The 13,077-nt window shown below is 35.5% G+C and overlaps 1 pseudogene; it reads right to left on the reverse strand.

Annotated features, from left to right (window-relative positions):
* Positions 1-12,059: 12,059 nt before the first annotated feature.
* Positions 12,060-12,610, reverse strand: LOC112482498 (annotated as a pseudogene).
* Positions 12,611-13,077: the final 467 nt, after the last annotated feature.

Genomic DNA, 13,077 nt, shown 5'->3' on the forward strand with positions numbered 1-13,077 from the left:
GTAGGGAAATTGTTTACAGTGGAACAGTTTTCCTGAGGGATCACTGGAAAGGGATGAGAAGGTAGTCCAGCAGAGGGAAGATAGGTAAAGAAGAGGAACAATGGGGAATGGGGTTTACTTTGGGGGCAGTGATCGAGAGAGGTTGACAAGAATGTGATACGTGATGGAATTAGTTGGCTTCTGGGTTCCAGGTGGAGTTGTGGTGTGTCGATCAAGGATGATTTCACATTCTTTCCTGCTCTTTAAAGGAGGCAATTAAATTATACTGAGAAAAATTTTCTTCTGCTAGTATTATAAAAAGCTGGATTGCTATCACTATAATACTTGTCTTTAAACCGTATTACATAACTATATTTTCAAGAATGTATAGTTCATATATGGAAAAAAAACCCATAAAATTAGATCAGTAAAGAAACATTTCATCAACTTTATGTTGTCCAGTTATTTCCACTCATAGGATGCAGTTATATGCTCCCTTCTGAGTAGGAAAGAGTTTGCTTTTGTTGACTAGCTATTGTTAGCTATAAATGAGGGAATGAACTTACAGTTTAGGAATTCAGGAACTTGGTTTGAATAGTTGATGGGTATTGGTTATCTGAAAGTCAGATTTTAAGATAGGAATCATTGCTCAACAAAACTTAAGTTTAAAAAACTTAAGAACTTAAGTTTCATGCCCAGTTTTAATTCTATAAACATTTTATGTGCAGGTATGTAGGAAATGAAGATTACAAAAACAGCCTTCCTTCGAAGAGAGAAAAAATTTGTGCAAACACGATAGAATGACAGTTGCCTGAGAAACTACAAAATGCTGTGGGAGCTCGAAGTGGGAAAAATCTATTTTTTAGAAATTGTGTGTGTCTTGTCAGTTTTGGGGAAAAAAAAAAATTCATGGAGAGTGGCATTTGAGTTGGATTTTAGAGAGGTGGCTTGGATTCAGCAGATTGAGGATGGTTTGATGGATTAATGTGAGAATAGACACAGATGAATAGTACAGAACATATTTGGAAAATGGCCAGTAGTCTATGTTGGCAATAATGTGGGGAGTGAGGAGGATTAAACTGGAGATAATGTTAAGGCTAAACTAACATGCTAAGGAGTTTGGACTCTTATTTTGTAGGTGTTCGAAAGCTCTTGGAAGTATTTTGTTTGAGGAGGAACTGTTATCATTCAATTTTTATTTTAGGAAAGTTATCCTAGGTGGACTAAGAGGTGGTTAGTGAAATGGTAGTTAAGAGAAAAAGCTCTGGAGTCTTCAGTTCTGAGACGTCTCCTATCTCTGTCACTGTCACCTTTGATAATCCGATCAATTATGAGGTTAGCCATCTACAAAATGGGGGTAATGATGGTACTTATAGAGCTGTTGTGATGAATAAATGAGATTACGCAGTGGAGTGTTTGCTGCATGTGTTAACACAGTATGTGCTCATACACCAAAAATGTTAGCTTTAGAAGTATATCATTCTGGAAAAGAGAAAAGGCTGGAGGTAGAAAGACCACACAGGATATAGGATAGTCAGTCTGTACTATTTAATAAGGCACAGAATATGCTAGGGCTTTTTTTTTTTTTGTGTGTGTGTGTGTGTGTAGATAACATTTTATTGCACTATTCAACAATCTTAATTGTGTTTTATAGGTGTGTGTGTGTGTGTGTTTAAAATAAGTTCTGTGAAAAGCCAATTGGTGATTTTATATTTCATCAGTCCGTGTATCAGAGTAATCTTAAACGTGTGTAAAAGCACCTGTCAGTGACATTTATAGATATGCAGTGGTGGTGGTGAAATGTGCAACGATTAGTAAACCCAGCCCCCTGGGGAACCATTGCTTGAAGATGACCACTGCTGGATTTTTTACTTAGTACTTCCTCACTGTGCAACATTTTTTTTTTTCTTTATTGGGTCATGAGAACTGAGAATAGGGTGAAAGGGCAAAGGCACCACTTGAGTTAGTTGTTAGGAATTATTTCTGAGAGTGTATAAAAGTTAGAAGGAAGAATCCTATAACATAAAGGTGCTCTGTGTCTTCAAAGTTTGTAGGGACTGTAAATAAATTTCATGATTCCTTGGCTTCTAAGATGAGATATTGAAGGTGAATTGATTTTACCCAAGCTTTCAGGAAAAGTAAGGATTAGTCAGAGCTATGATTGAGAAAATTGAAGATTGCTTTGAGTCATCAAAAACCTTGGTGACTCTGCTTTTTCTCTGGCTCACACCCACTATATCAGCAAGCTCCATTATCTCTACCTTCAAAATATATATTGATTCGGGCCACTTCCCACTTCCTCCATTGCTACTACTCTTGTGTAACTCATTGTTACCTCATCAACTAGAGCAAAGCAACAGTCCCTAAGTGGTCTCCGTATTTGATTTGTGCCCTGCTCTGGACTAGTCTTACATAACATCCAGATTAATCATTTTTAATATAAGCAAGGTCATGTATCTCTATTACAAAAACCTCTCAGTAGCTCAGGGGTTCTTACCTCAGCTAGAAAAGCCCTACATAATCTTTCCCTTTTTCTGGAGCCTTTTCTCTTGTCATTCCACTCACCCACACTATTGCGCTACACTAGTCATCAAGCTGCTCTTGCCCCAAGGACGCATCTCCCTTACTAGATGGTCCCCTTTTCCTCAGATACCCACATGATTCACTCAGTTTATTTAGGTCTCTATTCACAGGTCACCTCCTCACAGAGGCTTCTTTGATTACCCTCTGTAAAGCAGCAGTCCTAGCCATTCTCCGTTCATTTAACATGCTTAAAGTACTTAACCACGACCCAACAAATACATCTTTTAAGAACATTTATCTTCCTTACTAGAATGTAAACTCCAAGAGAGCAGAGATTTTGTTTTCTCAAGTGTGCTCACCAGCATAATAAATGGCCAATAAATATTTGTTTAATGGAGGAATGATTTCTAAACAAAGGGAGATTTACGTTTCTTTAAATCTGAGATTTACTATTCTCATCAATATTTATTTTTGTCTGTGTCTTAGAGCAGGCCAAATGATAATATGAAATATTTAAGAAAAGAAACAACTAGGGGACTAAAGGATTACTGTTTGATATCCAGGCAGCTTTTGCTTAAGATAGTACTTGGTGGTATGAGAATTCTTTAAAAGCTTCTTTTGCTGTAGCCATAAACAGTCTTTCTTATGACATTGTTGTGCTGGCAGAAATTGTTTTGAGTCTCACAAATTTATTTAGTATTTGATTGTTTCGTAACTCTCTGTTTAACAGTGTAGTCATAATCTTGTGTGTTTCTTTTCAAAATCACAAGTTTTTAGGTCTTATGGTGTCTACTTAGAAGTTTTCAATCTTAAAGCTGTGAAAAAATGGCGTGAAAGGAGCCATTTTAAAATGGAGCCAGAACAGCCATTAGAGGAACCGCATTGCTCGTCTTGTCCTGTGAAACTTTGGACTGGCCCAGACCTTGGGACTGGGCTCAACCACAGTTGTTTCATAAGCAGTTATGTGTAAAACCAGCAGGAAAGCAGACAACCTGATCACAAGGAATCAAGATTTTGGACCTTCTCGCTGAAGGTATTATCATTAACCAATCACGTATAGCCGAGTGGCTCAGCTTGTCAGCACCAACAGGAATTCATTTCTTTTCATGTAATTATTCTTTTCCTTTTTCTCATTTAAAAAACTGCTTGCTTTCACCCTGTAGTCAGGACACTATTTGGGTTTCTGCTTGAATCTGTGCTACTGCATTGCAATTTTTTTTTTTTTTTTTAATCTCAGATAAACACTTTTTGTCTCTCATTTCGGCTTTTTTAACTTTAGGTTAAAATACCAAATTTCAGCTCTAGACCAAGTTTTGACGAAGGTTTAATATCTAAGTTACAAATATCAGAGAACTGTATTGAACTTGAACAGCTAAATGGAAAACACACAGAGCAAATACCAGAATGATCTTTAGGTTATTAGGAAACTTAGTATGCCTTTGTGCATAAAACAAGGGTCTTGGATTTGTCATACTTAAATATGAATTCTTTCTTACTAGTATCGTGACTTTGGACAAGTTTTGTAACCTTTCTTGAGTCAATATTACTTGACATTTTAAATCCATTCAATTGTCATGAAATCTAGTCAGTTTGTTTTGCATCTTTTATTTTAAAAAACAGGCAGTTTTGAATTACTGTTATTTAAAACACTATTAGAAGTTATTAATATGAGAAAGTGACATAATTTCTAATTTAAAAAATTTTAAGACCTACATTTTTGAAGCTCTGTAACTGAATTTTAAAATATACTATAGATGTGCTTGGTCATCTCACTGATGTTAGTGTAAGCCAAGTGCACAATATGACTCAGTAAAATAAAATTACTCATTGAAATTTTTGAGATGCAGATATCAACTTTATTAGATAATCTTTTCATGCTTCTACAAGCTATTTATGGTGATGTACTTTTACTTCTTAGACACTTTTATAGCCTTGCATCTCTTAGGTGAGATAACTAGTTTCATTCTATGAAATATAGATTTTAATAAACCAAGAGGCAACAATAAGAAAAACATTATTTCTCCTGAGTCCTCTGAATATGATATAAGAAGGCAATAAGATGTACATAATGGGCTTATAAAAACAGTGTTGCAGTAATGACTGATAAAAAAAAATACCAAGTTGTTTAAAACTTATTTGATACAATGCTTAATGACTCTGTTGTGGTCATTACCTATGGAAAATACTTAGAAACATCCTTTGACTCTTGATATCTTACATCTCTCTAGCTGGGTAGAGAAATATAAAAATATATGAGTCTTTGGGTGAGAAAAACGGATATTCGGGGAATAAAGGGCAGTTAACTTAAAAGTTGCCTTGGAATAAGCTGAATGAGCAGTGTAGAAATTTTGCAAATTGTCATTAAGGTTTGTGCAAATGTAAATGCAAATACAGGATCCTTCTGATAGTTTGCTCTTTTAAGTACTGTACACAGCAGTATACTGCTGGAGGCTACTGCAACAGAAGTAGCATTTGAAGTATAGTGTACAAAAATATACAGAAAATAGTAGCAGGGAAAGCAGTCTAGTAGGTAGCAACCAACCAATGTTTGCTTAGAGAAAGTCATTTGAAAAACCTCGACTGCAGCCTACTTGCAGAATGTGTGTTTTATCTGTGTGGAAATGATTTATCATTCTTTTATTTGATTTCTGTATATACAAATATAAAGGTGGTGGTTCACCAGTGCTGTTTTTAAGGCATTGAGAATAGGGACCTTGTGTTCTGTTCTACATAGCAAGTTATGCATTGAGTGTAAATGGACTACATTAAAGAAAACAGCAACAGTTACAGAGGTGGCAGAATGAAAAGGTGGACTCAAAAGCATTATCTTTAAAGGAACTCAGAAAGTAAGCAAGGAAAACTTGTCCATTACAGCAAAACAGCAAAAGATTATTTTATTTTGTCAGTTTTTACATTAATGCACTGCTGGATATTACATATACTATACTGTCAAGTAAATAAATGGCACTATTTAGTGGTAGTCCAGATATCAGGGACCTAATGAGAAGTGATAACCAAAACCGGGAATATTTTGGAAAACAGTAGGCATTTTAGTTAATCTGCTATCTTAATTGCTTTCAAATTAAATGCAAATCTGAAAAAAATAGGGACCTTGTAAATAGAACCCTGATTTCTTATTTGTATACCTTTTAACTAAACTAGTTTAAAACCAACCAATAGTCACAAACTTTTTACCAAAGTATACTTAATGTCAAATAAGAGTTAAATAGCTCTAAATGTCTTTGAAATTTTATACTTATCATACTTACATAACTTTTGTAGTACGTACAATATAATATATTCCAATTTATGTAAATATAACGACGTTTAAAATTTATCCCCTGTGAAGGTGTGCCATTTAAACTTTTTGTATTCCTTGGCACTTGGTATAGTACTTCCATTTTGAAAAGTTAAAAAAAAAAAAAAACATTTAATTTTTGATTTAATTATCTGGCTTAAAATTTAATAGTTGGAAATGCCCCATCCTAGGCAGCATAACCAGCAGTTCACTTTTGAACACTTGCTTTTGTAGTATGCAGTCCAGTGTACAAAGGCAATTACAGGTCATTTTAGGTATAAATACTCAGTTATCTAACACTAAAGGGAAAAAACTCCACAATTTTTATCAAAAAGCAGATAGGGCCAATTTTTTTTCCAGTTAAAAATGTGAACTATCTCACTAGTGAATCAAAAGATAGACATGAATTGATGTTGGTTGTTGGTACAGGTTTTTAATAATATAAATCTTTTATAAACTGAGACAAAGGCTAATAGAAAGAAATAAGCCAATCTAATTTATATATAGGTGAGAAATATACCATTCAAAATGTGAAAAGAATTGTTAACTCATTTGATAAATTTAAAAATCTTAGAAAGCTTCAAAGAAGACTCATCAGAACCTCAGAACAGCACACTTTCTCTGTGGATAGCATTTTCGTCATCCAGATTATGAATGTAGAAAATTAAAATGATAGGAATAAGGTACCATGGAGTACTTTCTCTTGGAAAAAATGCCACATTAAAAATCATCAGTGCTTTTTATAATATATTTGTTTTTCAATAGTCTTATTATTTTAAAATTTAGAATTTATTTTTTAATAATAGATACATTCAGATGGTCAAAATTCAAAAGAAATAGAATTTACAATATTTACTGCTTGTGTATCCTTCTAGATATTTTTAAAAGCACTTGCAAGTTTGAATATAGTTATTTTACATATATATTTTTTCTCATTTAAACTGAATTCGTAGCATATTATATGTATTTTTCTGTACCTTGTAAAAATGTTTTTTATGTAACATGCAATTCTGTATCATTATGTAAAGTGTCTTCTTTGTTCTTTTTTAAGGACTGCCTTGTAGTCCCTTGAATGGCTATATCCCAGTTTTTTTCACCAGTGCCTGTTGTTACATTTTTAGGTTGTTGCATTATTGTCTTGACTCCATAAAATATTAGTGTTGAAAATCATTGTTTCTTGCTTTCAGGCAGAAATACTGCAGTTATGAAAAGAATAAAGAAGAATATTGGGAGCTGGGTGAGGAAGGGTAGTTTTTAGCTAGTGTTTCTTGGTTAGAGAGAAAGAGTTCATTTAAGAACTTGTAAAAAAAAATAAAATCATTTACTTAGTCTGCTATCACACATGTCTGCAAGTAGTGATAGCATTCTATAGAAAGTACTTAAAAAAACAAAAACAAAAACAAAACTTGAATAGCCCTGGGCAGCAGTCATGCATCCTTATGTCATAGGGCCAGAGATCTGAGTTTGTATTCCCATTAAACTGGCAATGTGGGCAAGCCTGAACTGACTATATCTTTTTTACTTTACTCTCTTTATACTGGTTTTGTGGTTAAAAAAAATTGTAAACAGTTTAAGCAGGGGTTCCTATGTTCATAATTTTCATTTTCTTTTTAATATAGTTTTACTGTATTTATATGTTCTAAAACTTATTTTTTAAATTTTGTAAAAATATTATGCTCTATCTAGTGTTTGGGATTACTTCCACCTAATATTACATTGCTAAAATTCAACCATATTATTACTTGATACTAAATTGATTCATCTTATATGCATATTTTATTTTATGACTGTAACCAGAATTTAACTATCTGGTCTTTTGTTTATTGATATTTGAGTTGTTTCCCAGTTTTTGTTATTATGAAGAGTGCTTCTACAAGTATATTTTCTACTTGCTTTCTACTGTACATGTACAAGAGTTTCAGTAATACACCTAGGAAATGAATTGTTAGGTTTTAGCATTTGTGAATGTTCCACTTCAAGATACAGTGCCAGTGTACTTATACTGCAAGAAATTCCTGCTTCTGTGTATCGTGAGTAAAGATAGGGTTGCTGCTGTCATGGGAATTACATTCTACTTAAATAAATACACAAGATAATTTTAGAATTATTGCAGTGTTATGCAAAGAGATAAGGGTGTGGGGGGCTGGGTGATAAATGATATTTAGCCAGTTTTTAATTGTTAGAGGTAAAGAGTGATGACAAGTGATTTGGAGGGGTTGTTTTAGTTAGTGTGATTCTGGAAGGCCTCATTTGAGGTGAGACTTGGATGAAGAGGCAGCTGCATCAAAATCTGGGACTCCAGGAGAAGTGAGCTCAGGGGTTCTGGGGATGGAATGAATGGGGTCTGTAGTAGGAACAGAAAAGCCACTGTGGTTGGGAGGCAGTGGACCGAGAGGGAAGTGAGAGGTGAGAGCCATCAAAAATTGAAATAGGTGAGTGATATGAGCTTATTTAAATTTTGAAAGTATCACTGTCGCTACCATTTTGGTAATGAATACTAGACTAGGATAGGCAGGAAACAGGGCGATCGAGTAGAAGCAATTGCTAGTCTAGGTGAAAGATGATGATGGCTTAGACAAAGGTGGCAGTGGAGAGGAGAGAAATAGTGAGGTTCAGGATATGTTTCATAAAGTGACAGGATTTTCTGATAAGTTTTGGATTTTTAGGAAGATATAAGCTTTTAATTTCTAAAACATGCCCTTTAATGGTAAAACAGCAAAAAAAAAGTATGTTATTTAGAAGCTTTGTCTCTGATTTAAATTATTTGCTCAGTGATTTTAGTAGTGGTAACTGAATTTTATGGGATAGTGCAGCAAATGTGAGAACTGCTTCCTGGGCCCAGCTCCAGGCCTTTCCTGTACACTTTCTATCAATTGTTCCGTGTTTTGTGGCCATAAACCCTGTTCTGTTGCTGTTTTTCCGTCTTGCTGTCCCTTTGCTGGCCTCTCTCTGGGATATCTGTCCTTGTTCTATCAGCCATTTCTTGATGTTTGTTCAGCATTCTTGGCTGCTATACTACCCTTTGCAGGGATGCACAGAAGCTGCATCTGTAGGATTAGGGCCCTGCCATCCAAATCTAAAACTGCATGGTAGGTTGGGTCAGAATAGCCTGAGGCCTTAGATATTTGGGTTGAGGAAAGTAGTTGAATCTTATTAACTATCTGAATTTCTGTATAATTCAATTACTTTTGTTTCTCTAACTTAGAATTGATAAGATACAACTGATTCATAGATTGATGTTAGGTTTAACCACATCTTTTAATGTAGGCTTCACATTTTAACCAGATTAATTTTTATAAATCACACCATGTTGTACTTATGCTCAAAACTCTATAATTTCTTGTGACCTGAGATTCTGTACTCTAATAATATCATTTATTCCTAGTTCTCTGTCTTTCTTTATATCACCACAACCCAGGGGCAGAATTTGTTTTTTTGTTATTTAAAGATCAAGCTCAATGGTGCTATCTTCTTATTCATACACCTGTGATTGTGTCCATGGTGACTTTTCACTTTATTAGTCCTTGAATTCCAGAAGATAACAGAAAAATGGTACAAACCCACTTTTGCTACAGATGATGAAAGTTTCAGAATAGATTATACATATTTACACAAACAGTATCTATGGTGGAGGCTCAGGCCAGAGTGTGGGGAAGAGCACAGAAAATGTGGGCTGAAATTCTTGAGCAAGTGAAGTCATGGTAGGTTCTGTGCGAAGTAACTAGCTGAATTAGTGTGGAGGAGTGTTTGGAAAGGTGAAATTGTTTTAGTGTCTTGTGGCTGCTGTAACAGATGACCATAAACTTGGTGATTCATATTGCAGAAGCTTCTCTCACAGTTTGAAAGGGAAGAGGTCTGAATCAAGATGTTGGCTGGGCCACACTCCCTCCAAAGATTCTAGAGTTCTTTGGTTCTTCCCGCTTTTAGTGGCTCTAGGTGTTCTTTGGCTTGTGGCTACACAAATGATCACTGCCTGTGTCTTCACATGGACTTCTCCTTTGTGTCCTAGTCTTTTCTCCTGTCTCATAAGGACACTTCTCATTGGTTTTTTAGGAGCCACCTGAAATCCAGCATGATTTCGTCTCAAGATTCCTAACTTAAGTTACATCTGCAGAGATCCTTTTTCTAGTGATGTAACAGTCACTGGTGTGAGTGAAAGGACGTGGACATGTCTTCTCGTGGGCCACCATTCAACCCACTACAGTGTTCAAAACCTGTGAAGTCCGGGAGACCACCTAGGAAGATCAGGTGCTGCAGGTGTAAAAAATGAAAAAATAAAAAAATAAAATAAGGGATTGTAAGCTAACAAGGCCCTTGCAATCTGTGGGGTCAACCAATTGCCTCGCCTAAACAAAACAAAACAAAACAAAAAAACAAAACAAAACAAAACCCAAAAAAACCCCAAACTGTGAAGTCCTACTTACAAATCTAGAATATGGAAGGAATGGTGAGGTGGGGAATCAGGAACAGCTACCTTTGCCCCTCTCCTACAGAACCTAGTTATCATGACAGAAGCTTCCTTTGAAAGGAGCTTAAAATTCCTAAAGAGTAAAGTTTATATGCTGAGTAGTTCTCCCCATTCCACCCTAGAGAGATGGTTTTGTTTGTATAAAAGTTGCCAGATTAATTCTGGTAGCCTGTTAAAAATAAGTAAACATTTTTCTTTTTTGAACAACTAGCGAGATCTTAGGGAAGAATTTCCTAGAAAGCAATATTTTTTAAACCATTCTTTCTGTAGATATTTCAATTATATTTATTTTTCTTCACTTTATAACAGGTTACAAAATACATAGGAAAGTACAGAGAATCACAGCACTCATGCCCATCACATTTTGCCATATTTATTTAAGATATATAATTTTGACAAGAATAATATGGATACAATAGGCTACCCATTTTACATTTTTATTATCTTAAAATTATTTGGCACAATGCTTTGACAGCATTTTGGGTTTAGTTATTCATAATTCATATTATGTGTTACTGATGTTGTCAGCAGGACTTTCTTTCAAATCAATATTTTACCAAGTATTTTGAAGGGAGATAGTTTACAGTTTTGTAATAGCATGACTAAACTAGGTAATATTTGAAATTGATTGACTTGATTCTTAAAAGAAATCTTAAACTTTAATGTCAGATAACTTGGCAGTTGCCACATAGTAATCTCTCTCTCTTGAACTATTGGAATAGCCTCACCCATTCTTGCTTTGTTTTTAAAAAAATTATTTTTGAAAAATTTCAGACAAATAGGAAAGTACAGAGAAAAACATAAATCAACATACCAGTTCCTAATAATTCTTTATATTTTACCATCTTCAGATTTTTTTTTTTCAAAAAAATAAATCATTACATATATAGTTGAATCCCTGCTATTATTTCCCTAATTTTTACTTGGAAGTAATTGTTATCCTGAGTTTGCTACATTATCATACTTTTTATTAAGTCTAACCAGAAATAATAGATAGCATTAGTATATATTAAAACTTTTTATAACAAGTGCCATATTTATCATTCTGCAGCTTTTCTCTCATCGTGTCGATAATCATGTTAATATATGAGGATATATTTCATTTTAGCTATTGTGTAATATTGTGTGACTGTGACACAATTACTTCGTCCAGTATCTCATTCAGAGACATTTAGATTGTCGCACATTTTTTGATAGCAATGCTGCATTAAACAGTCTTGTACATGTTTCTTTGTACACATGTGCATTGTTATTTAGGGGATTCTAAATATGCGTTGCTGGGTTGAAGAGTATGTGAAGCTTCAATGTTAGTAGATTTACACAAATTATCTCTAAAGGATTTGTACCAATTCATACTCAACCCAATTGTATATTAGAATTCTTGTCAATCTGTATCTACTGCCAAGAGTTAGGTTAAATATCTTTTTATTATGGACATTTTCAAATATACAAAGGTAGAGAATAGTATATGATGAATTCCCATGTACCCCTCACCTGACTTTAACAGTCTTTATTATATGACAAATTTTGTTTTATCCAAAGCTCCTCCTATCACCCTAGATTGATTGGTTATTTATTTATTTGTTTATTTTAGCAGACTCAGTTCACTTTATTTTTCTCGTATAAAATTATGTGGTGGCCATACCTGGAGCCTGGGTCCTCTGGACAGAAACTCTAATGTGGGTCTTTACAAGATGATCATTAATTCCTGATAGAGAGACTTGGTTAACACAGTCACTTTCCAGAGGTTGAGGGTGGGATAGCTGTAGGTCTTAGAGATAACATCAAATATGACCTTGGCGAAGTTGCCCAGAGTAGCAGTGCAGCCCCTGGCTGAGGTTAGCGGTCATCAATAACAGCCATCATTAGCACTTCTTGGGCACAGGCTAAGAGGATGCTGGTACCCCTGGCAATGAGGATGCGGTGCTCAAACAGAGCCATAGTGGCCAGTCACCTTGCAAGGGATGGTGTGGGGCTTGCCCATATTGTTCCCCCAGCAGCCTTGCTACACAGAGATGATGGAGAGCGTTGATGGTCCCACGGATGCAGTGGCTACCTCCTTGGAGCACTTAACACCCAAAACGACATGTCCTTTGTAGTCTCTGATGGCGACAAATGCCTTGAACTGGGTCCTCTGGCCAGCGCCAGCCTGCTTTTGTCTTTAAGGGATACCCTCAGGAAAAAGTCAGTGATTTCAGATTCCTTGATGGGCAGGCAGAAGAGATCTTCTGTAGGGACTTGGTCTTAATGTCCTTGACCAGGTAGCGTGGTTTGGTGATGAGGAGCTACTCCTTGTCCTGGGCCTTGCCTCTACAAGCTACATGGCCTCTGCCTGGCCGCATCTTCCACCTGGGACACCCCTGTCTAATCCTTCACAGTTGCGGCGATGTCCCAGCCAAGACCCCCGGGGCCTCCAGACTGTGCTGCAGCACCAGAGTCATCTGCCATTTGGTATTTCTTTGGAGAAGAAGCTACCCTGGATGATCTTGAAACAAATCTCTGCCATCATATCATTTCATTAGTAACTATTTCAATGTATAATATATATCTCCAAAAGATAAGGGTTCTTTTTTTGGTAGCACTGGTATTTATTGAGCATAGATATTTTTTAATTGAAGTGTAACTATACATATAATAAAATACATGTCTTAAGTGTACAGTTTGATGAATTTTGACAAATGTAGAGGGTTCTTAATTCAAACCACAATTAAGAACAATTGTATCCCTCCAGTTGAAAGGGATCTATGCAGATCTGACTCCTGTGGAAGACAAGGAAGAGAGGTCGTAGGAAGAGCCTTAGACTGTGGTG

The sequence above is a fragment of the Pteropus alecto genome, unplaced genomic scaffold (genome assembly GCF_000325575.1).
Source record: "Pteropus alecto unplaced genomic scaffold, ASM32557v1 scaffold135, whole genome shotgun sequence".
NCBI lineage: Eukaryota > Metazoa > Chordata > Mammalia > Chiroptera > Pteropodidae > Pteropus > Pteropus alecto.